The 22,374-nt window shown below is 40.7% G+C and overlaps 1 protein-coding gene across 2 annotated transcripts in view; it reads left to right on the top strand.

Annotated features, from left to right (window-relative positions):
* RAD51C (RAD51 paralog C) overlaps positions 1-22,374 on the top strand; it is a 1,235,792-nt gene that overhangs the window by 1,147 nt on the left and 1,212,271 nt on the right. The window lies entirely within an intron of this gene.

The raw sequence follows: 22,374 nt of genomic DNA, 5'->3' as shown, positions 1-22,374 counted from the left end.
GTGATGCTAAGTGGTCTTCACTCAATGTAAACAAGCAGATTATTTGCTTCCGGAAGTACTTTCAGATCTGTGATAGATTCCATTTGTCCTTGAGTTTTGGCTTAATATTTTGCTGTCTTTCGTAAAATTGGTGTTTTTGAGAAAAATACGGATTTGTTATGAAATAATAAAAAGTCGTTAATGGCAATTCCAAACATATGTTTAATTACAGTCAGTTGCCACTGATTTGGGTTGAATAGTGGGGTGCTGCTTTCATACTGCGGTAGCGTTGTCACCTCACAGTAAGACGTTGTCCCGTTCGATTCTCAGCTAGTCTTCTGTGTGGAGCCATACGTGAATGGGCCGTGCCTTCGTTGAAGGTTGTGCGTTAGGGCTGGTAACCCGATACGTAAAAGTCCACTACCAAACATTAGCGAAACAGAGTTCCGCTGTGTGCGACCCCCTAACCGGGAAAAGCCGAAAGACGCAAACAAACATCGTGTTGCTGCTTTCAAAATAAGTATTTTGTGCAAAAAAAAAAAAAAAAAAAAAAAATGGATTAGTCACGAAAATAAATATTGTCCTTGTAGTTCCACACTTCACAAAATGATTGCTTCAAGTCATTTTCCGTCTTTGTAAGACACTATTACAAGCAGTATTTATGTGCCCTTGGTTTGGCATTTGTGTCATATTATGCTGACCTCTGTTTTGATTGAAGCAGTAAGAAATGAGAGCCGGATTGATTCTTTTACTGTTTGGATGAAGAAGGGGTTGTATTGGGAGGGCAGCAGATTCTGTAAAGCAGCTTAGTTCCCAGTCGGGCTGCCTTCTGTGTGGATTTGCCATGACCTCTTTTTTTGTCATTGTTTTGTTTACAGGGGTCTTAGTTTTCTCCTATATCCAAAGGACATACTGATAACTGAGTTAGTGATAGAATATTGTCCAAAGCTGTGTGCTTCTTGGTATGAACTGCTGCTCTTTCTAGGATTAGTTATGGTGATACTGAAGATGGTTAACCCACCAGATGTGCAGTAGCAAACCCCGCCTGACACATTGCAATTTAATTAATATTCAGCATCTGTGCCTAAAGCAACCCGATGTTTTATTGTAGACATTCACTACCAAAAAAGAAATGTTTACTAGGGACATAAAACTAAAATGCCTGTTGTACATCACATTTCAATCAGTCAGTCAATCAGGCAGAGTTCACACCACAAAACTGTTTCTCTAAACGATACTGTTATTAACGGCTGAAATCGTTTGCAGTACCAGCACCATTGCACAGCACTTGTTCAGCGCACAAGGGGGTGCAGGGGGGCTTGCACCCCTGAAAAAGGAGAAAAAGTAATTTCAACGAGGATGGAGTACGTTGTGTGCATGAATTTTTGTAAGGGGCTGTGTTTGGCAAAGGAACCTGCCAAAACATTACAGAATAATTTCAAACCCGCTGCTTCTTTTACAGTAAAGGGCAATGCTGATGTCTTGCTCTTTAAATAACTGTTTTTTGAAACTCTGAATACTACATTACAATGCATTCCATGTCAGTCATGGTGCATTTACATATTGAGACTCTGCCCGCCGTCTTGTCAGTCAAGCAGGACCACATACCTTTTGCTTGTTGTCTGGATTAGCTTTAGCTCTTCTTTGACTCTAAAGGATATAAGTGGAATTGTAAGATGAGTGAATGAGTACTACTTTGATTTTCTCACATTTAAATGCACACTGCACCATTATGTTTAGAAAAAAATCACTCCTACATTTGCGCAGTAGCAAGCCCTGCTTATGTACTTTGGCATATCGGCCCACCTACGGTATTGTACTTCTGATGGCCATGTTGCAGTCTACATTAGTAGTACACACACACATGCAAAGTGCAGTGTTGTCCCCTGTCTGCAACACATTTTTCTGTCTCAGCTATATCCCTGGTCCCCAACATTCATCTATCAAATCCCCAAGTCCAATCCTGTAAACTTATCAATGCAAGGAGAGTTAGAAATAAGCTAGACCACATAAACACATTTCTCAATAATCACTTAACTGGCCGCCTTGCTGTTAAAGAATCTTTAAGAGAGCCATCCCAACTTATGGCAGTTCTTTTCAGGCTGTAACTATATTTTTTTATGCCAAGACAGGTGTTAGAACAAGAGACAGACTACTCCTTAATAAATTTCACTTAAAATTTAAATTATGGTTCAAGATGAACCTATGGCACTGGGCCCCAACTGGCTCCTTAAAAAAAACAAAAAAAAAAAAACAAAAACTCAACAACAATGTACTTCTGGTTGCAGTAGCCTATTTACCACCTCCATGTTACTACTAAGACATTTCAATTCCATCATTAACAACATAATCACCAGTTTACCCAATAAACATTATTATAATTAAGAGATTTCCACATTAACTTTCTAGGACCTTTTGAACAAGAACTAAGTAAATATTTGACTGACCTACAACTCGTCTAGCTAGTACATGTCCCATCCTCCTCTCACAGCACTATACACTACTAGTCTTTCTTATAATCAATGAATCATTCACTGTTTCATGTAGTGCTGTCCACTCTTTCTCCCTTAATGACCGCTGCCCCATGCCCCATAGCTTGTTTCTGAAGTTGTTGTTGAAGGGTATCTGCCAAAATGATCTCATTTAGACTTGCACCTCCTTTTAAACTGTTTAAACTCAAAACCTACTTGTTAACTCGAGATTGGTTATCATTATTATCAACCCAAGATGCAACAAGAGCAACAGAAGCTCTTATTCAGACCCTCCTGCATACATAGTACAGTTATCCTTGCAGTTAGAAGATAATTTAATCATAAGAAGACAGACTTGACTAAGAATAAAATGTAAACAATTACTTCAACTATATAATGAAGCATGGCAAAATTAGAAGAGTGATCCTGACACTCGGCAAGTGCACTTTAATTAGGAACTTAACCAAGTATTCTATCTGTCAAGGTAAAGCAGTATTTATTTCACAAATTAAAACAGCGCTCATTGCTACACTCCCTCAAACAATTTTGGCAACCTGCTGCCTGGCTGAAAAAGCCCACATACCAACATACAGAACACAATCAAGTGTGCCAAAGGAACACTGACTTTAACGAATTCACGTACCAGCCTGTTATAATTTTCCTCATCCTCCTGCACACCCCGTAACTCATCACGTGACCCATCCTCTTACATATCCCCATTGTACCTCAGAGCACTTAAAGCTAAAGACTACATCATTACTTGAAGAAATTTTCCTGAATGCAGCAACAGTTGCTGATATCTGCCGCTGATTTGTCTACGGCTGTAGCGAACATGTTATCCAATCTCACATCCATATCTACAACTTCTCTCTCGTCTCCATGTCCATTCCTAATGCATGGAAAATTGCCTTAGCCAAGCCACTTCCAAAGCTATAAAAACAATTAAAGCTTCTCACTTTTGTCTTGTCTTCATCCTTCCAACCTTAGGGAAAATTTTGGAAAAGATAGTATTCAAACAGCAGTTATCCAGCTGTTTACAACAAGATTATCTCCTATCCTTAAAAATCAGGAAAAAGGACTTTGACTGCTCTGTGGACTCTAACATATGACCTTCTACTTAACATGGATAAGGCTCAATGTATGGACGCAATCTGGACACAATCTCCATAGAATTTAGTCTTCTGTTTGATCTATTACACCACTCCTTGCTACTCACTCGCATGCTTGATAATGGAATAAGCAACATTGCAGCAGCATGGTTTGAGAACTCTCTTAGTAACAGGACTTTGAGAGAAGACTGGCTGACTTTTCTCCATAGAAGCCCTTCTTACCAAGCAAATACTTTGAGGGTTCATTCAACTCCTGTACTCTTTTCAGTTTTTGTTAACAAAATTCAACTTGACTTGCCAGCCTCTCACTAATATACCTGTAATGTAGAGGCTAAGTCATTATCACTCCGATGTAGAAATCAGACTTCAACATGATCTGCTAAACCTATCCTCATGGCCTAACTCAAAAAAGGAGCACTTGTTGAGACCACTTTTAGATCTCTCCTTCCTCAATCTCTAAGCAAAGGTTTCAGAATTCAAGTTGTTGATCCTCCAGTTAGTGTTAACCATTCTTTGAGACCACTATGTTATGGTGACAGACTTCAAGGATGTTTACCCTTGCATTCCAATAGCATGCAAATTCAGGAAATTCCTAAGATTTTGTCTATCTGGGTCACATTATCACCTCTCTGCATTACCCTTTGGGCTATATACTGCACCAAGAGTGTTTACGAAGTGTCTAGCTCCTGTTGTGTCTCACTACAGACTGCAGGGTGTCCACATATTTCCTTATTTAGATGACTTGCTTATTTGTGCAGAGTGTCTGTTTAGATACCAAGAGTCCCTAACAAAAGTTTCATCCCCCCTAACTCATCTGGGGTTTCAAATAAACATACAGAAATCCTATCTGTGTCACACTGTTGTATTTTTAGATTATATAGACACACTCATGCAAAAATACCTTTCACTTCAAGACAAAAATGGATACTTATCCAGAAATATTTGTGAACTTTTCTTGTCTGACTCAAGCTTCAGCCAGACAGTTGCTCAGAATTCTAGGTCTTATGGCTACTTTGATTCCAGTGATACCACTTGTCAGGCTGTACATGAGAAAGATTCAGTGGTTCCTAAAAGAACATGGACCCAGCATCTTCAACCCCCTTCGTTTTCAAATACTAGTGCTGGAATTTGTAAAGCTAGAACTACAGTGGTGGAGGACTTCGATGGCTCTCATTTCAGGACTCCCTCTTTTCCTACCCCCAACACAATCATTCTTGACAAAATTCCTCGGATGTCTTTTGCGATGGAGTTTCTATGGGCGTAAACGTGCAAGGGATGTGAGACAGTTGGGACAGACAAAAGCACATAAATGTCAAAGAAATGCTTGGTGTGATTCAAGCTGTAGAAGCTTTACATCGTCTTTGACCCTCTTCAGGTTATTACAGACAACATCACAGTGATGTAGTACTTCAGCAGACAAGGTTGGCAATGATGGTTTGAAAATTAGCTTTTCAATAGTTTAACTCTTCAGGCCTCTTACCGGCAGGGCAAAACATAGTGAGAGTCGGACTCTTCAGATCCTGGACAGAATCTCACAAGTGGAATTTCAGTACAGAAGTATACCAGGAATTGATCCTGCTGTGGGAAACTCCTGAAGTAGATCTGTTCTGTTCACCTCCTTTCAAAACAGACAGCTAGACAAAGTCTGTTCCAGAAATCCTTGCAAAGCAATCTTTAAGAATAGATGCTGTCTCCTTCCCTGGTCAAGGATGTTTCTTTATGTTTTTCCACCCTTTCCACTGATTGTAAGATACCTCTGAAGATTCAGAAAGATTAAAAAAAAAATTCCCCTTCTTATGGAGTTGGCCAAGGGCAATTACCACAAACTTCCTCACATACTGGATTTATTCACACTAGACAAGGGCAGTTTGATACACCCTGACTTCAATGAACTACAAATGACTGCCTAGATTTTTAAATGTTGATAACTTTTAGGCACCTTTTTTATGAGGAAGTGCAGCAGATACTAAAGGAGGTAAGAAAGTCTGTTACTAGGAAGTCATATGTTGGCAAATGGAAAAGAGCTGCTGTTGGTGCCTAGCCAGTAATTAGGGTCCAATTAGGGAGTTTACACTCCTGATACTTGTCTGTGTAAGTTGTCATCTGGTCTTTTGGGATCTCAGTTTTTTGCTGGAGAAACTGAGTTTGTCACCCTTTGAAGCCACGTCTTTGGCTGATTTGAGGTTCATTACTTGGAAAACTGTTGTACTTGTTGCTGTAACATCTGCAAGATAAGTATCTGACTTGCAAGCTCTCATGATGGGAGACCATGTTTCATTTTCCATTGGGATAGGGTCACTGTGCAGAATAACCCTGTATTCAGGCCTAACGTTGTCTCAGAGTTCACTTTGAATCAAGCCGTCATTCTCCCAGTTTTCCATTCAGAGCCAAAAAACAAGGGAGAGCAGATTCTTCATACCTTGGTTGTACACAGGCAACTCAAGTAGAACGGAGTCCTTCAGGAAAGCTGACCAGCTATTTATTTGCAATATTGGATGCAAGAAAGGTAAACCTGAGAGGACTTTTCAAGATGGTTGCACATTGATCAACAGCTTAATTTCAGTTCTCCCATTATGAAAAAAGTAACTGATAACTAGAGGGCAGGAATTTTGCCTGTTTTGGTAAAATTCAATTAGTAAATACACTGCTTGGATGCTAACAAATAAGAAACTTAGCCTGAAAGAAAATCAGCTAGAAAAACACTGACTGGGAAGAATCTTGTAGTTTAGGAACAAGCAGTTCAGGCTGCAGTTTTGGTACAAGAGATGGCTTCCAGTGATTTAGAAGAAGTCAAATGTGGTACAAGGTGATTAAAATAAATGTATATCAACTCAGATAACAAAGGGCTGAAAAAAAATGAAAATATTTAAACAGCTATTCAGATGATCTGATAAAACTGCAGAAATTTAGGGAGAAATGCCTTTCTGTAGGGGAATATTACTTATAGTTGGGGAGTGGAACTTGATTTGCAACAGTGAGGATGTATTTGGTGGACATAGAAGGTAAAACATAACAAAACAGGGTAGATTTCTGAAGATTTTTATGAAAAAATTGGTATGAAGTAAAGGCTGGCTGAGTATGAGACTGCTCAAGAAGAACTGTTTAAAAAAATGGTAGAGTTAGGGGACAGAACATGCATAGAAAACCCGAGATTTTCTGCCATACCAGAGAAACTGGAAAGAAGTCTGTGTTTATTTAGTGAAGCCACAAATAAGTAACTGGACTGGTATTCCACAGCAGGATTTGGTAATTGAAAGGGCACATTGTGTGTGTGCTGAAAACCTGGCCACAAGAAAGCAACCAAAAACCTGTATTAGTAGTTATGCAGTCATACAGGCAGAAAGAGTTGATCCTGACAGAACTTTGACAGGCAAAGTATTACAAATTGGAGACAGTGGAGTGTTTGTGGAAAATAGTTATTCACTGTACACCAGGAAGAAGAAAACCAAATGTATCCCAGCAATCAGGGAATGCCAAGAGGCAGGTGTGAGATTCAAGCTGTTGTATCCAGATGTCTTCAGAATATTTTTTTCTGGAGGATGAAAGTCATTTTTTGATGCAGAACAGGCTAAGGAGGAAATACAAAAACTGAGCCATCAAACAGAAGAGGGCTCTACTTCTCATACGTCTGATAAATAAAGCTCATAAGAGACTTTGCCAGTAAATTTTTTTCCAGTGTTCAAAGGAAAATTGAGAGACAGAAAAAAGAGCACATGAGTTGACTCGAAGAATCTGGGATTTCTTTGACTTATACTGGAGTTTGAGGCTGGGAGATGGAGATGAACAGGTAAAAGACCAATGCCGAAGTTAATAAATAAATTTGAGACTATAAAGCATCAGTCACATTTGTGAACTGTGGCTTTACAAGAAAGAGGCTGAGAAGGACTGGATTTTTATTGACTTGTTGGGGGGGCTGACATGTACCCCACTTTATGCCCTTAATGTTTGAAAAGACACCTAAAAGGAAAGAACAAAAGAAAAACTAAATAAGTAAAACAATGTTTAACAGTATTTGTATAAAACAATTCATGATATAAATTGCATGTTATATAGAAAAATATTTTCAGAGATTGTTGTATGTGTTAAAGATACCAACGTAAACACATACTTTTTTTTACTTTTATGAAATGTAGGCATTGCATTGTAAAAAGAGAATAAAGGCTGGGCAAAAGCATGTTTAAGTTAATGGGCTGTAATATTGAACTGGGAGGGTGAAGTGTTAAAGTGCACTGAGTATAATGTACGTAGAGATGAAATATTGTCTTTTACTTTTCCTTAGTTGATTGTCTGGATTAATGCCCTTTACTTAATCTGATGACCAGTTTTATTTTTTTTGTAAGTTACTGAGAGCCCACACTGTAATGAATAGTTTTCCTTTAGCAAATAAATGTTCAGTGTGAGTTGGGAAGTACAGTCTGTTCTTATGTTTCTATGGAAGCAAGCTGACTAAAGGTAAAGGCAATAAATCGAGAGGTCTGGATACTGTTTATTGAGAGAAGTAAAATTAAAAGGTACAAGGGCAAGCAACTCTAAAAAAAGTTTGAAATTATTGGAAGTGAATAAGAACAGCTTTTCTGGTAACTAAATATTTTAATGCATTTACTAGAATGGTGCATGTTTAGTTTTATTTAAAGATATCCAATGCTGTTTTTCTTATGGCTAAAAGTTAATACTGAGAGCATACAAGCTGTTTCCCCACACTTAGGAGGGAATAAAGTTAAGACGAGAACAGGCAACAGTTAATGTAAATAGGAGCTTAGGCTGTAACATGAGCTTTATCATGGGTGACTTTAATTTTAGGTTAGTTAATGTCTGTGGGTGCAGCTGTCGATTTGGGACAATTGTTCCTGTCACTAGAGATAAACTTCTTATTTGAAGATGGTAATGGTTTTGTGTTTGTGTTTTTAAATTAATAGGATATGGGGATGTTCTGAGGGTTTTCATTAAAACAGGGTGTCTTGTAAAATGTGACATGGGTTCAGATGGAGATGGCAAGAAACAACTGTATAAATGATCAACCTGCCAAACATGATTGGGTGCATGTAACCCAAAAGCTAGAAAAAGGCACTTAAAAGCTGTCATAATAGGTGGGAATAATAATTTCTTATAATAATGGCTACAGTAAGCATAACATTTTGGAATGTGAATGGCCTCATAGGTATAGACAAAAAAGCAATAATTATATTAAGAAATGAGTGCAAATAACATAGTTGGAAAGAAGTGAGCATGTTAAATTTGATAAAGGATTTCAGGATGGATATTCAGCAAAATGTCAGGGGCAGAGAAAAAGGAGAGCACTTGATACTAATTGCTAGAGAAGGAAAAAGATAGTAATGTTAAATTTGAGGTAGTAAGGCACTACTGGCAAAGGAGCAGGATTACGCTGGCATGTGTTTATATTTCACCTAAAACTGCTATTATGGAACGTAATAATAGTTTGGGAGAAAAAGGTTTCAGCAGGTAATATTTCTGTAGGTGGGGAGTGGAACTTTGTAACAGTGAGGATGTGACTGGGGGACCTAGAAGGGAAAATATAACAAAAGAGTTTAGATTTCTGAAGACATTTTTGAAAATATTTGGTATGGAAGACATGAATTCAGTAGTAGGACCTTTTTTTTTTCTTCTTTTTTTTGGCACATAAAAAATTATTTTTTAAACATCTTTATTGAATTATGACTTGTGACAGGCAAATTTACATTTATACAAAAGCAACCAAACTGTATTAAATGAAGATTAATGTTATATTTCACATAACCTAAGCAATATTTCACCTATATTACTGTATATCGTATAACCTAAGCAACATTACATAAATTATTCATTTCTTGCCTCTTTCTTTTTTTAAACAGGAAACATTTTTATTAAACCATCACTTACGACATAAGTAATCATACATTTATATAAATGAAAATGAACCACAGTGTTCTTGTTTCTTGACCCCCCCCCCATTTCAACATCATCCCTTTCCACTTTGAATTATAGTTTTCTGCTTGTGCTATGTATAGGAGCCTTAACCGTGTAACTCTGAAATACCTCTTCAAATTGGGTAATCCCAATCCACCTTGTCCTACTGGAAGAATCATTGTATCCCACTTGACTCTTGCCATTTTCCCCTCCAGATAAAGTCCTTCAGCTCTTTATTAATTGGTACCCACAGCTTCTCCTCTGAATGATAAAAATATGCTTGACTGTGTATAAGCCTAAAGAGACTAAAATCATTTTGATTTTTTTGTATCTTACCATCCATATCCATATAACAAAGCTCACATTTTCTCCGTTTTGTGTTATCTTTGTTTAGTCTCTTCTCACATATCATTGGCTGCTACACCAGAATCATTTATAATCCATACTCATAAATATTTTATTTTATCATGTCCCCATAGGTATGGATATCGATGAACCAATTCATGAACCTGGCTCTCTAACAACCAGCTAATTCTAAATCCCCAAAAAAAAAAAAAAAAAAAAAACCCCTTACTTTTTCTTCCCAAAAACCTAAACCACCTTAAATCCACTTTTGCTATCCATTCTCTAAATACACCTATCATAGCTGAACCCAACACAAAACTTCTGGGGCCCATGATAGATGACCAACTGAAATTTGATTTGCATCTTAATAATTACATTAAGAAAACCCATCAAAACTTGGCTTCTTATACAGAAATAAAAAGTTCCTATCTAACAAAGGTAAAGTCTCCCTCTCTCATGCCTATCTACTACCAAGTCTGTTGTACAGCTCTCAAATTTTCACCAACCTCCAAACCTCTTTTTTTAAGTAAGTTAGAAACTACCTATATCAAAGTGGCCAGATTTGCTGCAAATAAAAGCTATAAGTCTCATCACTCTCTGTCTTTAAAACACTTAAATTTGCTAGAATTACCCCACATGCTTCTCTCCCACCTTCAGCTTATCCACTCTATTTTGTACCAGCCATCTTTGTGCCCCAACTTGTCTCCTCTAATCTCCTTCTACACTTCTTCTAGGACACCCCATAGCTCAGACAAAGACGTACTACAAATCTATAAACCCAAGAGCAAAACTGGACACAACATCTACAGCTACTACCCTAATATTTCTTGGAACAAACTCACATTGAAACTTAGAACACTCAAACAATTCCTAGAATTCGTCAGCCACCAAGGACTACCTAAAAGGTGGCTGGACATGTCACTGTATTCTGTCTCCATAGACAGTCTTCCTCTCCTATGTAGCTTACTATCTGCCCTTATTGGGTTTACTTTTGTTGTGTGTCACTCTCTTAATCATCTTATCTAGGTAATTACATGTCATTCAATCTTAAAAGTATTTATACTTGTATACTATCTGTATGTTCTTCACTAATTGTAACTACATTGGCTGTACTTACAAACCTTGCATACTGTTTCTGCACATATTTTAAGTTAAATATCAACTTAAACTCTGTAAATTATTTTTATGCTTTTACTATTACAACTTGAAAATGTTAATGTTTTTGTATATAGTACTATTTTCATTTACAATTTTCTTTTAATTTTGTGGAACTTTTCTCCCTGGGCTTCTGCTTCAAACATGGTCAGCAATGTAAAATAAATAAATAAATTCAATAAAATGTGTGGGTTCATAATTTACCATTATTGCCTTTGTTTTAGCTTCATTAATTTTGTATCCTGAAGAGATTTGAAATGTTCCACAACACTTAATGTTTCTTTCTGGTTTTGTCAGGTATAAAATAATATCAGAGTCTGTATTATAAGATCGACATTTGAAAACATGGAACAACATATGGTCGATATCGTCAAACATCGACCTTATAAAAGAACAAAAGAAAAGAAAAAAGTACCCTAACTGGTTTAAGCAGGGGGCAAGCCCCCCTTCACCCCCATGTGGGAAGCTGCACCCCCCACACCCCCACTACTTAAATATACCAACTCCAAGACCGCACTACATTGCAGTAAATGGAAATCTCCCCTTACGGAGATTTCCGTTTACACGCTCGAGATTCTGAGTGTTCGATATTCTCGTGTCGACAATGTCAGATTCGACATTGTCGGCTTTCGAGAATATAATATTGACCGTAATACATCTGCAAATAGAACCAGTTTTCTTACCATACCAGTTATATCCTTGAATTTCCGTGTCCCTTATTTTCTTTGCCAGTGGTTCTAAATGTAATGCAGATAATAAAGGGGAAAAAGGGGACACCCATGCCTGTTTCCTCTGCTCAAGCAGGAATTGCCAGAGAGGACCCAGCCACTTTACAGTTTCACCTAACTTTCTTGGGTGGCGTAAGCCAGGGAACCTTGCTGGCTAGGCTTACGTAGGCCCTTGGGCCGATAGCCTAGTACCTACCTATGAACCTCCCGATCCCTCATATATCCTCCTAATTAACCTTTCAGAAAATGCAAATGCTTCCATTGCCCTGCTCATAAGTCCCAGCTTACTCTGTCAAATGCTTCCTCTGTATGTATCAAGACCCACCAACAACAATATCTTCTTACATTCTGTTTCTGTCTGGATCGTGTTCTGTTAATGTTGTCAAATGTTTGCTTCCCCTCCACAAAACCACATTGATCCATAGCTATCAATTTTGGCATTACTTTTGTCATTCTTTTAGCCATTATAGACATGAACACTTTTTATAATCATGGTTTAGTATTGAAATGGGTCTGTATGAAGCTGGGTCTAATGCATCTTTACCATCGTTAAGTATTGTAGCTACCACTGCTTTCTTCCAAGATGTAGGTACGTCTTCTCTTCTTAAAATACTGTTAAACAAAACCTTCCATATCTTTTAGTCTTTTCCTTCCTAGCTTCCAAACTTTCACAGGAACACTGTCTATTCCTGGGGACTTCCCTGTAGATTGGTTATACATACAATGTTTATTGTGTCTCCTCCTATCCTAACCATCAGTAATTGAGCCTCATCTACCTTTGCCATGTTTAATTCTTCCGTAAACATTTCCAATGTTAAGTTGTCAATCTCGCCTTCATTCTTGCTGGATGGGTTCGGAGCCGATCCTCGGCTCCGACTCGGCACTTGCTTTAGCTCGAGAACTCCTTTTACCAGCTCGAGGCAACCCTATATCCCATGATGCAAGGCGGAACTACCCCAGATCTCGTTTGCCGCTTAGCGAAAGAGGTCTCCTTTGCCAGCTGAGGTAAGTTTTTTCTTGTTAAAGAAGAAAAAGTTTAGTTAGGGGTTTATTTTTCCCTTTAGTGTTAGATTAGCCTGTACTTAGTTACAGCCCACCCTATTCCCTTCCTTTTAAACTTTTAAAATAGTTTTTCAGTTTAAAGTTTTAGTCAGGCCTAGTTCCCCAAGTTATTCCCTTCCTGTGTGTCTGTGTAGGGATTAAGTTGTGTGTTTGTGGGGACTGTTTGTGTCTATCCCTTTTAGGATGTCTAGGGAAGGCAAGGTCTCAGGCTTCAAGAAGTGTGACCAGTGCTGTCAGAAAATGTCCCTGACAGACGGTCACACTTCTTGTGTGTATTGCCTGGGGCCTTTGCACCTGCAGGACTCCTGTGCGTTGTGTCATGCTTTTAGCCAGAGAGTCCTGCAGGAAAGGAGGAACAAATTAATCCTCCGAGGTTTACTAAAACCTGAAGGTTCTCCTCCTAAGCCAGGGGCAGGAAAACCTCTTAAGCCACCGAAGGCTCAGGCTACATTGTCCAAGCCTCCTCCGGTGGCTCCGGCTCCGTCGGAGCCGATATCGGCTCCGGCTGGAGTCGATACTTCTTCTGTTAGAGTAGTGGGTTCGGTGCCGGCCGGCTCCGATACCCTAACTACTGTGGCCTTGTCGGCTCCGGCTGGAGCCGACACTTTATCCAGCATTGGAGCCGAGAGATCCTCGGCTCCATCTGGGGTTCAAGGAACTTCGGCTCCGATGGCTCCGACCCGTAAGAGATCCCGGTCCCCTTCGATACTAAGTATTCACTCGGCTCCGGGGTCTCCTCTTTTGTCGGAGCGGAGCCATCGGAGCCGATCTTCGAGATCTTCCAGGCTGTCTGACCACGATTTGGAGAGGGTGGTAAGCAGGCTGTTGAAATCTCAGGCACTGGCCCAAATGCTCCATAGCCCGTCTCAACAGACTTCGGCTATAGCCCCGATTCTTGAGATTCCTCCTCCGACTCCACACCAGAGTTCGGAGCTGGAGCTTCTTGGGACAGCGACTATTTCGATGCCGGAGCCGATACATCCTTCGGCTCCGTCATCTTCGGCTCCGATCTCCTCCTTGAGACCTTCCTTGGAGGGATCCGGTCGTCGGGTTTCCACTGTCTGCTCCGAGGGGGCTAGTGGCATCGGACCCTTGTCCGACCCGCTCTCCTCTCGGGGCTTCGGCTTTGGTAAGCACTGCGCCGACATCGGCCTCGGAGCCTTCTCTCTCCTTGGAGCCGACCATTCCTGTTTCTTCGGAGCGGGTGTGTTCAGGTCTCCCGGGGAGAGGAGCCTTTGAGGTGATGAGGAGTGTCCTGGCCTCTGAGCCTGGTCAACGGTCTATCCCTCTAGCTCCTCCCTCATCAGTGCCTGCAGATGCCTCTTGCCAGCCTCTTGCTCTCAGGCCCAGGGATCCATCGCCCCAGGTTTCCCCACTGGGAATTTCCTCCTCTTCCTAGGTTTCTCCTGACCCTGCAAGGGAACCCCCTCGGAAGAGGACGTGTAAGAGGAAACACACAGACTCCCCTGAGTCTACTACATCTGATACCGACTTAGATGAGTCGGAGGGTTCCCCACGGTCCCCCTCTGAGGATGTCTCATTTTCAGACATCCTTGAGCTCCTCAAACAGAGGGGGAATTGGCCCTCCATTGACCCCTCCGAGGATGAGTCTGTATACCTGGAGGCTTTTGGATCCCGACCCTCCACCTCCTGGGTGTCTCCGCCTTTCGACCCACTCATGCAGGTAGTGGCTCGGAAGGCGTGGGCGGCTCCATATTCTGTGGAACCTGTCCCCAGGAGACCATCCAAGTTCATCACGGCCCCTTCGGACAAACAGTTCCTGTCCAAAGGTGTCTCTGTGGATGCTATGGTGGTAGCGGCGGCCACTAAGAAGGAACTGGCGGATCCTTCAGTACCTGTCCGTCCTCCTAATAAGGATTCTAGGACCATGGACAGGTATGGAAAGCGGATGTTTTCTTCAGCGACCTTTGCCATGCGTTCGCTGAATTACCTTTGTCACTTCACCAGGCTTCAACGAGATATTCTCAAGGAACTGGGAGAAGTAGTCCAGGATCCTTCGGCTGCTGGGGCTCAGGAAAAGATTGCCTCTCAGCTTGCTATCCTGAATTCTATATCTAACTCCTCCATGCGGCTCATATCTTATGCAGCCGATGGAGCGAGCAGGGCCGCAGGCACAGGTGTTGCTCTTAGACGCCAAGCCTGGATGCGGCTGTGTAATTTTGCGGACCCCTTTAAGGCGTCCTTCACCAACACCCCTTTTGACGGTTCGGCTTTGTTCGGACCTCAGGTGAAGGATACTTTGACCAGATGTGAACAGGACGGTAAAACTCTTTCTGCCGTTGGAGTCCAGTTTTCCACTCCTTCTAGACCATATCCCAAGGGTCAGAAGGGGAAGATGTGGTTCCATAAAGCCCAAGGAGCTACACCGGACACACGTGGTCAGTTTACCCCAGAGGCAGAGGGGTAACAATAATAGACGCCGCCCTAGAGGCAGGGGTCCTCAGAACCAGGGCAACAGGGAGTCTCTTCCTGAGAAGCCCTTTCAGCATCCCTGAGGTGTTGCCCGACTGTCCACCCTTGGAGGCAGTCGGGGAAGAATTTCGCTGTACCCAGTAGCCTGGCAATCCCTATCACAAGAGAAGTGGGTACAGTCGATCATATCCGAGGGTTACAAAATCCCCTTGAAAGGTTTCCGTACCTCTACAATCCCTTCCAGACATCTCACCCGGTCAAAGGGATTTGGCAAGACAGGAAGTTTCAAAACTCCTGGAAAAAGAGCCATCCAAACAGTGCCGGCAGACCAAGTAGGATCCGGCTTCTACTCAAGATTCTTTTGGTCCCCAAAAGGACGGAGATTGGAGACCGATACTAGACCTAAGCAGACTAAACAAGTCTGTCAGAAAGGCAAGATTCCGGATGGTCACGCTGCAATCCATTCTGCCCTTTCTGGGCAAGGACAACTGGATGTGCTCTATAGACCTTCAAGATGCGTACTATCACATAAAGATTCACAGACGCTCCAGAAGGTTTCTCAGCTTTCGGCTGGGAGCCAGTCATTACCAATTCAGAGCACTGCCCTTTGGCCTCACTTCAGCCCCCAGAGTGTTCACCAAATGCATGGCAGTGGTCACAGCTCATCTGAGACGTCGAGGATTCCAGGTGTTTCCTTATTTGGACGACTGGCTCCTCTCCGCCACCTCCAAGCATCAGCTTCTTCGGTCCAGAGACTACACCCTACAGCTTTGCAAGAGTCTAGGAATTTCGGTAAATTTCGAAAAATCCTCTCTGCTGCCTTGCCAATCTATCACCTTTATAGGCGCAGAGTTAAATACCGTCAAAATGTTAGCCAGGCTAACAAATCAAAGGATTCTGGACATCCAGAAATTTGTTCAGCTTCTGTTACAAAGCAACAAGATCAAAGCCAGGTTTGTCTTGAAAGTTCTAGGCCTAATGGCTGCAGCCATTGTTCTTCTTCCACTGGCTCGCTTCCACATGCGACTCCTGCAGTGGATGTTATTCATGCAGTGGTCGTACCACGATCTGCCCATGAGACATGAGATCTTAGTGACACAGTCTTGCAGGGCTCATCTACGATGGTGGATATCTTCCCCTCTTCTTCATCAGGGCCTACCCTTTGTTCCCCCTCCTCCAGTTGCCACAGTCACCACGGATGCCTCTCTGATCGGGTGGGGGGGGCATTATCAGGGCAGGATGGTCCACGGGACGTGGCAACCCATAGAATACCACCTGCACATAAATGTCCTGGAGATGAGAGCAGTGCTTTTAACGTTGCAAGCCCTCGACGACTTTCTTCCCACAGGGACTATTGCAGTACAGACGGACAACATGTCCGTAGTCTGGTACATCAACAAACAGGGCGGAACCAGGTCCTATCCCTTATGTCGAGAAGCTCTCAGACTTTGGCAATGGGCGATCTCTTCTCAGCGGTTTCTGATAGCAACGCACATCCCCGGCAGGTCCAACCTATTGGCGGACAGGCTAAGCAGATCTATTCTGATGCCTCACGAGTGGTCTCTCAATCAATCTGTAGTGGATCAGATTTTTCTGAAGTGGGGCAGCCCTTGTTGCGATCTTTTCGCTACCCCTCAAAACAGCAAGTGCCCAGATTACTTCACACTATTTCCTCTTCCAGGCCAACCCTTGAGAGACTCTCTAACCCAGGATTGGCCTCTGGGACTTCTTTATGCTTTTCCTCCCTTTCCATTGATTCCACAAGTCATTCAGAAAGCCACCGTTTTGAGAGCCAAATTGATCCTCATTGCTCCATATTGGCCTCGACAAATTTGGTTTCCGTCTCTACATCATCACCTTCTGGTGCAGCCCTGGCATCTGGACCCAGTTCCGGATCTTTTGATCCACCAGTCGGGTCAGCAGCACCGGGCCATTCATTCTCTCAACCTCACTGCTTGGTTGCTCCACTTCCTTCCCTAGCCAGGCTACCAATGATTTCAGACTCAGTCAGAGACATTTTAGTGTCTTCTTTAAAGTCGTCCACTAGAACTGTTTATGCTAGCAAGTGGCGACGTTTTTCTATTTGGGCAAACGCCAAAAATATTGATCCTTTTACCGCTCCTGTACATTCTGTTTTGGATTTCCTGGCGGAGGTTTTTCATTCGGGATCTTCGTCATCTACAGTCAAAGTACAACTGGCTGCTATTTCCAAGTATCATGTTGGCTTGCATGACAATAACATCATGTCTCATAGGTTATGCAAAGCCTTTTTAAGAGGAGTTTTTCTCCTAAAACCGCCTGTGAAACATCCTCCTCCGCAATGGGGATCTAAGCTTAATGTTGGCATCCCTAATTCTACCTCCTTTCGAACCGTCTGCTACGTGTTCTTTAAAGTTGTTGACGTGGAAAACTATATTTTTGCTGGCTGTTACTTCTGCAAGAAGAGTTTCTGAGATTCAGGCCCTCTGTATTCGTTCACCTTATCTGGTGTTTCATAAGGATAGGGTTTCGCTCAGAACTAACCCTTCCTTTCTTCCCAAGGTTGTATCTCAAACCAATATTAACCAATCTATTGATCTACCAGTTTTCTTTCCTAACTATTCTGACAGAGCTGAACAGAAGCTGCATTTTTTGGATGTTCATCGTCAGCTCAGGTACTACTTACATAGGACTAAACAAATTAGAAAATCAGACCAATTGTTTGTCTCCTATGCAGAAAACAGGTTAGGTCTTCCAGTATCTAAAGTGACCTTATCTAGATGGTTGACTTCCACCATTTCCTATGTGTACTCTCTAAGGGCCAAACAACTATCTTCTAAGCCAAAAGCACATTCGACCAGGAGTCTATCCACTTCTGTAGCCTTTCAGGATAGACTTCCCATTGACACTATTTGTGTAGCAGCTACTTGGGCCACGCCTCATACCTTTGTGTCTCATTACAAGTTGGATTTGGCCTCCAGAGATAGGGCCAGTTTTGGTTCCACTGTTCTCAAGAGTCTGTTCCATTGAGCCACCCGGGATACAGGTGCTAGGGACGCGGTCCCATCCAGCAAGAATGAAGGCGAGATTGACAACTTAACATTTAGAAGTTATGTACCTACCATAACGTTCCATGTTAGTTGTCTTCTCTCGCCTTCTTTCTTGCGTCCCTCCCTCCTTCCCCCTGGCCTGGACAGATCTTGGAGAGTTCCTGTTAGATTGCTTCCTCTGGAGCGTTGTTATGAGGACTTCTTTTAGGAACCATGGTTCCTAATTATATTAGGATAAGTCTTTAGCAGGGTCAGTTAGCTGCCAAACGAGATCTGAGGTAGTTCCGCCTTGCATCATGGGATATAGGGTTGCATCGAGCTGGTAAAAGGAGTTCTCGAGCTAAAGCAAGTGCCGAGTCGGAGCCGAGGATCGGCTCCGAACCCATCCAGCAAGAAAGAAGGCGAGAGAAGACAACTAACATGGAACGTTATGGTAGGTACATAACTTCTAATTTGTATCTTTTCTTGATTTCCATATTTCTTTGCTTTATACAGACTTTCATAGAATTTGCAAAATCTTTCTAATACCTCTACAGGATCTCTTGTTACCTTCCTTGTAATAGGCTCCCTAAGCTTGGCGAAAGCCCGATTCGTTGTGCTAAAAGTTTTTGTGCTCCACTGTTAAGCAAAAACAGTTGCATAACAGCAATATTTCTAAACTTGTGCATATTATCGAGGTAATCCATTATTTTCTAATTAGCATTCTGCAGTTGATTCTGTTCTTGTTCTGTGAGATTTCCCCCAATTCTGCAGTATTTTAACATTTGTTAGTCCCTCTAAATAATTCTTGTTACTTCTTAACCATAGTTCCCTTTCTTTTATTTCCATCCTATTTTTAAACTCCACATTAATTTTATCCCTGGCTACATATTCATAAGAAATTTCTATTGTCTTTAATAGCTCCTCAATAATCTCCACTACCCATTCCTTAAATTTCTCTCTCTTCAACAGATAGGTGGGAAAGTGCCAATGTCTCATTTTTATTTCATTTACTCTGTGTTTTTGTTTTAGATGTTATTGGCACATGTTCTGAGATAGTTATTGGATGCGTATCAAGACCTGCAATTAAATGCACATGTTCCTGTGAAATGTAAATTCTGTCTAGCCTAGCCCAGTTTTTATGTCTTGGGGAATAATATGTAAATTCTACTGAATTCACCCTTCTGTGCCAAATATTTTCATAAAATTCTTCAAAAATCTATCCTCATTTGTTATACTTTTCCCTTCTGGGCCTTCCAGACACATCTTCACTGTTACAAATCACATTCCAATCCCCACTATAAGTAATACTCCTTGCTAAAAACTGATCATTTCTCCCAGAATTGTCTTAAGTTCCAATATATCCTTTTTAGATAGAATATAAATACATACCAGTGCAATCCTCGTCCCTTGTCAGAAGCCCCTTAGCACTAAAAACTTGCCATTGTTGTCTTGTTTATTCTCTATCACTATTGGAGTTTCTCTTGGAATTAATATAAGTATTCCTCTTTTCCTTTGTCTAAGGTATTCCACTGAATAACCATCCTGAAAACCTTTTTTTATCAAATTCACATGTTCATTTATTTTTTAAGTGTAAAGTCCAATCCACCATAAGCAGGAACAAAGAGGCAGCACATAAAAGTATACCAAATAAAGTTGAATGAAAGTATACCACGATGCATAAACTGAAATCTTCCAGACCACAGCAATAAAATAGAACGTTCTTTATGCCACACAGTTAGCGCTTTCACCCAGTAGGCTTCATCAGACTGTATCATCATAAGAATAAATCACAGTCCTTTTATATTGTTATTAATTAAGGTCTTCATTACTTCAATCAACATACTCATGCATTTAAAGACACATTACATACATATATAAAAATATATAAAAAAACAGCACTAATATAGAAATGTAGCACACAATAAAAATTCTGACTAAACAATTTTGCTTGCCTAACCCTCCTCCTTTTTAGGATAGGATGTAAACTAACTTTATCATTCAAGCCAGGTGGATAATGTGCTCTACAGCATATGATCCACCTTAGCTCAATTTCCAATGTATAATTCTCCAAGTCTCCCCCTCTTAAGCTATTGTTAATTTGTTGTATTACACAAAATGAGAAGGTATGTGTAGCACCTGCAACCTTATAGTGTTTGGCCAGTGCATTATGTTCCTGACCTGTCCGCATCTAATGCACATGTTCCCTTATCCGTTCCCTTAACTGTCTATTCGTTTTCCCTATATAAAACGCAGGGCATGTGACACATTGAGCAAGATATATCACATTGGTGCTCCTGCAAGTAGTACCCGTTAAAAAGGAAAACTCTCTCCCAGTAACTGGTTGCTTAAAAACCTCTGTAACATTAATATAACAGCACTGATTGCACTGTTGGCAGGGAACTGTATTGTATGTCCATCTAACACCTCTCTCCACTGCCCCATGACAAAGTATCCTCTTCAAGTTTTTCTTATTTTTATACTTAAACTTTGGCCTCTCTCCTACTAAAGACCTAATCTCTTCATCTGCACCCAATACATCCCAATGTTTCTCTATAACTTTCTTAATGTTATAAACATCACTTGTAAAATAAATTGGTATACTTATTTGGTTTGTGATATCTCCTCTAACTATAACGCTACCTTCATCTTCACCTAGTACCTCAATTTTTGAAAAATATGGACGAGCTTTCGTCTCTCTTAATGGATAAATACTAGAGATTGCTTCATCTATCTCCACCCTATTATACGACCTCTCCAAGAGTCTCCTATTCAACCCTGTCAGCTCCCTTCTGAATCCCTCATCTGTAGGATTCAACCTAGAGGCTCTCATAGTTTGACTTTTCACCACATTTTCAAAAACATATCTAGGGTGCATACTAGTCCTGTGAAGTAGTGTATTTCTATAGCACGGTTTCCTATGCACAGAGGTGTTCACCATTCTATTTGATAGCCTCATAATATCCACGTCTAAAAAAGAAACATAGTCCCTAGAGTACTTAATAGTGAAATTCAAGAACTCTGTTGAATTATTCATAAAGGATTCCAACTCTCTTAACTGGTTTTCATTCCCTCTCCATACCAGAAAGAGGTCATCCACAAATCTTTTATAAAAGTGGATATGTTGTTGGAATATAGCACTGGGGAATAACACTTCCTCTCCATTCCGCCATAACAATGTTGGTGTAGCTATTGGCACAACTAGTGCCCATAGCTATGCCATCATTCTGTATGTATATATTTTCACTAAAAATGAATACGTTGTTCTCTAGAATGGTCTCTAGTAAAAGGGCTATCAGTTCAACTAAACTTGAACTCATAGAAGTTTGTTCATTTAGATAATTCTGTACACTAATAACACCTCTTTCATTGGATATAACTGTGAATAAACTGGTGACGTCAAATGTAACCAAAAAATATTCTTCTTTCTCATCTAAAGAAGTAACATATTCATAGAGATCCAATAGAAATTGTTTGCTGTCTTTCAGTATACAATGATTGGCTTCTACCACTGGCCTAAGATGGTATTCTACAAACAATGAGAAGGTTTGGTCAACCAACCTTGTCCTGAGACTATAGGTCTCGTGGGAGGATTCTCTAAATCTTTATGTATTTTTGGGAGGCCCTTCAGTATAGGTATCAATGGATTCTCAACTTTAAAGTATTTCTTCAAATTTCTATCTATTATACCACTTGTATATAAGTCATCGAGCATATCATATACTCGAAACACTTTTGTCATAACCTCATCAATTCCAAGTCTGCTATAAAAAATGCTATCTTTCAGCATATTATGCATACTATTAAAATACTGGTCACAGTCCATCACAACAATTGGCCCACCTTTGTCTGCAGGAGTAATAATAATATTGCGATCATTTTTCATTTCGTACATCGCTTGTCTTTGTGCTGATGTTAAATTATTCCTTCTCCTATTCTTTTTCATGTTCCCATTATTATATTGTGAGTGGAAGTCATTCTCAACTAACCTTGAAAATGTCTCTAATACAGGGTGCAATATTGGAACATATGTGCTCACAGGTTTAAAAATACCTTTCATATTTTGTTGTTCTGAATTCCCATAATCCAATTTCAATTGTACATTTCTTATAAACATTTTTACATCTATTACAGAATCTATAATGTCACTTAACTGACACGGTATAAAGGTAAGCCCCTT

The sequence above is a fragment of the Protopterus annectens genome, chromosome 13.part0 (genome assembly GCF_019279795.1).
Source record: "Protopterus annectens isolate FY-2018-M chromosome 13.part0, PAN1.0, whole genome shotgun sequence".
NCBI classification, from domain to species: Eukaryota; Metazoa; Chordata; order Ceratodontiformes; family Protopteridae; genus Protopterus; species Protopterus annectens.
Note: the sequence above shows the minus strand (reverse complement) of the source record. Positions and strands in the feature narration are given on the sequence as shown.